The sequence below is a fragment of the Trachurus japonicus genome, chromosome 5 (assembly GCF_045865225.1).
Source record: "Trachurus japonicus isolate A0001 chromosome 5, Traja_1.0".
Classification (NCBI taxonomy): Eukaryota; Metazoa; Chordata; class Actinopteri; order Carangiformes; family Carangidae; genus Trachurus; species Trachurus japonicus.
The window spans coordinates 11,553,425-11,560,135 of NC_140911.1; the positions used below are offsets into that span (position 1 = coordinate 11,553,425).

The 6,711-nt window shown below is 40.6% G+C and overlaps 1 protein-coding gene and 2 non-coding genes across 3 annotated transcripts in view; 2 read left to right on the top strand and 1 right to left on the bottom strand.

The window, feature by feature from the left end:
• Positions 1 to 6,711, bottom strand: part of LOC146987151 (RNA-binding protein 38-like) — a 212,487-nt gene that overhangs the window by 68,928 nt on the left and 136,848 nt on the right. The gene's annotated exons all lie outside the window — the stretch shown is intronic.
• trnaf-gaa (transfer RNA phenylalanine (anticodon GAA)) lies at positions 2,317 to 2,389 on the top strand. The gene has a single exon. It is a non-coding gene; the product is annotated as a tRNA-Phe (tRNA).
• trnaf-gaa (transfer RNA phenylalanine (anticodon GAA)) lies at positions 2,972 to 3,044 on the top strand. Its single transcript has one exon. It is a non-coding gene; the product is annotated as a tRNA-Phe (tRNA).

The following is a 6,711-nucleotide window of genomic DNA, read 5'->3' on the forward strand; positions in this document are numbered from 1 at the left end:
AGAGATAAACACAAAAACCATAGAGATAATGGACCACAGTTTAAAACTAGCTACTTAGCTAATACTGACACATTTACAGTTATGTTAATTAATGTGCACTGCCCCTGTGAAAATAAACAAATAAAAGTACAAGTATATATAACTCTGTCCATATAGATATATGACTGAGCTTGAGAACATCACATCCTCCAGAGTTCAACCATAAATTATTGCAATAAATAAAAGGAGTTTCTGCTTGCACCTGAGTGTATAGCCACAGTAGGCTAGCTATTCAATTAATATTGGTGGCTACAGATAACTGGGTGCAAATAGCATCTTCCTGAATAAGAACAGTATTCTGTGGTATGTGTTGAAGAGTGTTTTTTTTTTTTTGCAGGATACAGTCGACTGTGCATGTGCTCACTTAAAACAATCAGAATGCAGCCAATTATATAGTGAGTAGGCGGTTGGTGTTGGCTATTGGTATGTGTTAATTTTAGCATTGTTCTGTCACTGTTTGTGTGGTAAAAAAAAAATCTAACTTAACCACTGAACTAGCTGTATCTGCTCTGATCATCCATGTTCTTTTGTTATTTCAGTGGGATGGTCCGTGTTTTCAGTATGGGCGCCCTCAGTGGGCAGGCGCTGACCCCTTACCTGGCACTGGTTCATGTCATGCTCCTCCCAGTGAGTTACACTGTGCATGCTGCTGGTTCAAAAGCTGCCAGCATGCTGTTTAAAAACTTTGCGTGGGCCTCGTGTTGCGTGGGTGTGAGGCGCCCCAGACCTCTGCAGTATAGGAAAAAGAAGGTCATGTATGTGGGATGGAGCCTGCAGGCCAAAGAAATTCAGCAGCACTTAAACCTAGAACATGAGAACATGATGTTTTTTTTGTTTGTTTTTGCATTTTGATGTAAGTATTGATTGAAATACAACAATATTTAAATCCCAAACATGTTTGGGTGTCAAGAAGATGCTTATGTAGATGTATTACAGTATTGACGATGGACCACGACTCAACGGCGCCCTCTGATGTTGACAGAGGACGAGGTGCATGCAACGCCGAAATAGATCTAAGGGTCCCTGGTTCGATCCCGGGTTTCGGCAGACATGGGGTCAGCTTTTAAGGTAGGCTATTGAGACATCATGTACTTGACTTGTACACTCTTGGTGAACACAGTAATTATGCTTTCCACATATGACTCATCAGTGACAACACAGCGAATAACCACATACTGTCTGTGCAAACTGAAAAAAACATTTATGCATTTTGATGTAGGCTACAAAAAAACCAACAACACACAATCTCATCACAGTGATAGCGGGAGAACAGGGTGATAAGCACTAAGGACACACGTGCAGCAGAGCTGTCAGACCAGCATCCTGTCGCCAACATTATCAGATATGCACACAGTGTGCTGGAAGAGTTCATGTAAGGTGTTTGCTGACATAAACTGCTTACTCCAAGGAATTTAAAGAACTGATGCACTAAGCAAAATGCTCTGAGACTGGAGCTCAACATGGGGTCGTTCTGGTGCCACACATCTCAGTGTCAGCTTAAAGATTTAATAAAGCTGACAAAATATCACATTTTGATATGTCAGAGATAATGGTTGCATTACTAGAATAGTAACTTACATTTTTACAATTTAATTCAAAATGTTCTTTTCATAAATATGTACAATAGCTGCAGATCACTCAGTGTGTTGTTGCTGTGAGGACCAAATGTTCTGGCGCATGTTTTTTTTTTTTGCATTCATGGCTTTCTTGTGTATTGCACAAGCTGAATGGGAAAATGGAACATGTAGTACTGAGAGGAAGCAGGAAGCCCTGCTGTGAAGTAAACAGCTTGAAGTGCATTAGAGGTTTATGTCGCTTCTTCTCCATTCAACATCTGCAACAAGTGCTGCATCTGTAAAGGCCTCAGCATCCCTGATGATGACCTCTTTCTCTTTCATTGTGGACTCCCTGTTGCCTGTATTTATGGCAGCATTTTCTTAATTTCCCGCCTCCAACAAAAGAAACAAGTTTAAAATGGCTCAAACATTTGTTGCTAATAATGAAGAATATAAAAATGACATTGTAGGGTTTGTTTGTGATTTCTGTGCGTTTCTGGTTCATTATTGATCCCTCAGAGGTGAAGCTCTGAATATGTTTGCATTACTGTTTATGGTGTTAATTTAAGGTGTTGTCATATTTTGTATGTACAATGCATTATATTGGACTTTATTTATTGTACCTTTAGTTACCTCAATTTATTTTAATCAATACCACATAGGACCACACAGGGGTCCCTCTGGTGGTAGATACAGAAATAGCATGATGTAGTTTTCACAAGCCGAAATAGCTCAGTTGGGAGAGCGTTAGACTGAAGATCTAAAGGTCCCTGGTTCGATCCCGGGTTTCGGCAGAAAGGTGGACACTTTTAAAAACACACGAGATTGGGTTATAACCTCTATGGTTATAACAAATGACAAATGGCATCATGTAAATCTCACGCGCACACACAAATGCAAATAAGTCCGTTGAAATAAATAACTATGGAATAGAAAATAAAAGACCCTGGAATAAAAAAATATATAACTAAGTAGCCTAAATAAATAACCTACATTTATTTCCAGATTTCCAAATATAGGGATTCATTTCATGGGTATTATTTATTTATTTATTCAATTTTGATGCAAGTTGCTCGCTAAAAGTGTCATTATTTACAGTCACTACTGTGACTTCAGGAGCGAAGAAAGAAGAAGGAAGGAAAGAAAGAAAGAACGGGCGATAGATAGATAGATAGATAGATAGATAGATAGATAGATAGATAGATAGATAGATAGATAGATAGATAGATAGATAGATAGATAGATAGATAGATAACATGTGGTTACACTTACCGGGCAGTAGGTGGCAGGGCAGAATCTCAAGCGAGGAACGGAAACTGCACTCAGAGCACCGGAATCACTAACTTAGTGTCCGTTGCCATAGTGATATGTATCGTGCCGAAATAGCTCAGTTGGGAGAGCGTTAGACTGAAGATCTAAAGGTCCCTGGTTCGATCCCGGGTTTCGGCAGACGAAGGGTACGCTTTTACATGCACGCGGAGGTTCAGCTGCCGTACGAACCACTATTTACAAGGGTGAACGAATGAGAGACGTTGTGGTATATAATTAACTACACAACGCCGCGGTCCTTGCTACTAATACATGAATAAATTATTGTAAACAAAATTATTTGTTTTAAATTGACTCCTCTATTCATATTTAGAAAACAAAGCAAACATAGCCATGCATGATATTTTTAATAAATGCCAGTGTCTTTGAACTATGTTATATGTACTGTTTACTTCACTTACATTGAAGACAAACTGTTTGTAAAAATGGTAAAAATGTAAAAAAAAAAAAAAAAAAAAAAATTGCTTTGTCTTGCCTATCATTTTTACAAACAGTTTGTCTTAAAGGGCTTTACACAGCATTATAACAACATCCTCTGCCATGTGATAGATGTAGGCTATGGGAGTTTAATATAATGCCAACAAAACTCCTAAAGATCTGCAGCCACAGAGAGAGATGAAGGAAACTCAGCATGAGATGACGGCAACAAGCCCTGAAGAGTAGAGTTTGGTTCAGTGGTTTCCAGTCAGGTCTAGCTGAAAAAAAAACCTTGGCACAAAATAAGTAATTATGCAACAAACACCACTTGTGTTGCATATTTAGGTCACATCAGACACCAGTTCGTGCCAGGAGAGCCTCAGCGGGGCTGCGGGATGTTTATGGGACCTCCTACGGTACATTTGGGGGTTCTGGCCCTCTCTCAGCTGTTCTAACCTGTCTGAATGCCAGCCCACGGCGTGTAGAGGCAGGAGAGCCACGGTCCAAGAGAGCAGGTCCAGGCCACGGGGCACCAAACAGGTCAGGGATTTGCGTCATTCTCATTGAAACCTGAATGAATGGCCGACCGGCTCTCTGTAGTGATGTGCTAATCAGTAGGGCATTGATAATGAACAGACAGAAAGTGGTTCAGAGAACTAACAACACAGGAGATGGAGAGCAGGGGACGGAAAAGGTGCAATATGTTCTAGCGCTGCAGGGTAACTGTGTGTAAGAGTGTGTTCAGTGTCCACAGACTGACAGTTGCCAAGAAAAGCCCACAATGATAGGAAGAGAAATAACAAGGGAACTAAGAAATTGTAATGGGACTAATTTGGACACCGGCCTGATAGAAATCTGCAGTAATAATAGAACTTCCTGACACATGAGATGACTAGTTCACCTTGTTTGTGTAGAAACAACACAGTGTTGTTTAATCTGAGTTTTGTAATGGTAATGTTTATTTCTCATTGAATGTGTTCAAAGCCATGTTCATTTGACACAATGCACATGCAGTTATGGGGGAATGAGCTATGAGTTTGTTGATCATTATTTCAAGGTATCTTATATTTTAAATTAATCTTATATAAAGTCTTATTGTATGTCTGCTGCTTGTAAAACTGAATGTGTATGTGTTTAAGGGGGTTAGGGTTCAGGCTTTAATCTAGACTTCATCATTTGTGAACTTTCACTCACCCCATACATCCGATCTGATGAACATTCTGCTTTTTATTTATTGTCTGGTAATATCCTGTGACGCTAATTATGTAAGACCTCTCCGTTGCTTTCCCTTTCATTGTGGCTTGCACTTTGTGTTTCCACTGCGGTAGTTTGGTTTCTTCGTACCTTTGTTCCCGCTGCTCTTGGAGAGCCACAAAGAATGCATGAAGATGCCAGTCAAGCTCTGCACCAATTCAGTTTGGTGGTTGAATGGAGCCCACAGGTGGAGAGAAGTCGAGAGAACGGGCTGGATGGATGGGGACGCGGGAAGAGGATGTTTTTGCTCTAATTAATCAAAACTCTATTCAGTCTAGTTCCACTTCCAAGCAGCTCCCATAGACGTCCTAGTCAATTTGGCACTGCTTAAAGGCTTGCATAACTGGAGCAGTGGTGACTTCTACCCAGCAAACTTTACCCCTGTTTCTGCCCTATTTGCATAACAGCCTGAGCTCCAAGTAGTAGAGTTGTTGATGTAATACTACCAGACCATATGGAGACTTTTTCCACCCTATATTAATAGCTTTTTATAGAGTAGTAAGATTAACCATCTTGTGAGGTAGTTACAATCACAATGCCACAGGCTGATGGTTAGCCCAGTACTGGTTTGGTCAGCTGCTTTAGAGCCATACATTGCAGACAGCAACAGCAGACTGCTGCAGCCCGAAACAATTTTGAGAATGAGAGTAAAGTTGACAACCACATCACTCAACAAAGCATCTGTTTAGTTAGTCAGTGAAATTACAAAGTAGTTGGTAATTGTTGGTGGCGTTATTGTTGCGAACACCTTCTACATTAAAGATATTAATGTCACCCTCTGTTTACCGTATGTAACATTATCGGTTGAATCAGAATATTTGACTATTTTATCATGCATCTGTGATAAAGAACTATTTTCACAGCAGACATTTTGACTTGTCAAAGCAGGAAAAGCACAGTTGATATTAATAACAACAATAGTAACTGCACTTGTTTTTTTACAGTCTATGATATGAACTGGTCCCAGGGCCCTATTGTATGTCAATGCCATGACAGATTATGAACACTTAAATGACCCTAACACTATCCCTTAATCAATGTTTGCACTTTTTATTTACACCTCTGCCTTTTTCACTTTGACAGATCAAAGGGTCTGCTGTGAAAATGCTCCATAAACAGTGTTTCACATGCACTTAAATCCTGTTGACACTTTTTACTATGCACAGCATGTTCAGAAATTCATCAGAGGTCTCCTGGCCTCCTCTGCTTTTGGACGCCTCAAGCCACTGTCATCGTCACCGGGTCGCCAAACATGATGATGAACGAGCTCAGTTGTTGACACAAGAATACAAATTGCACGTCTCACGTAACATGCAAATGAATGTGGCTCGACGCGTTTCTGTCATCATAGAGAACACGGCAAATGATATTCATTGGCTGTTGAGTAACTCAAAGACGCTTGTCTCTAAACTGGAGAGATCTGGCCCACAGAGGAGAAGCATGCCAGCATTTTTCTAAGATGGTTTTGTTGTGGAGCTCTTGTGACATAACCCACCATGATGCATACAGTCCAAATGTGACAAGGAAAGGTTGTCTAAGGGAACGGAGTATGACCTCGCTTTTGTCCTTTGAGACAAAAAGGAGGCATTGTCTTCTCAGACTGAGGAGAAACTAGAAAACCCACTCACTGTTCCTTGAACAAGCTCCAAGGACAGTGGGGACTGGGGAGGCTCACTTCTCTGTGTTAATCAGTGTAGATGTTGTCGTTCAGATTGCCGTTGTTCGTCCTCTGCACTGCGCTGACCTTTACAAATGCCTGGGCGATGAACTCCATCATTAAATCGAAGCTGCAACTGAGTAAAGACTGCAATCATTGCTCTTTTGTTCTCTCCACTGCACAGCGTTGCTGCACTTTGATTCCTTTTGGAATGACAATAACTTCAGATATCATCACAATGTTTTACCTATTAAACTCATCCTGCCTGTAAATTATAGGATAAGCAACTTGAAAAATGTAGTAATCTAAGTAGACTGTGCATGCTGGTTCTTTTCCAACAGCTTAATTCTTGTTTTCACTGCCTCTCACATACGGGAAGTAGTTCAGAGAGGGTATACAGTTTACTGACCCCCTGCTCTGCATGCTCCAAACCAGATGAAGATCACTGACATCACTGGA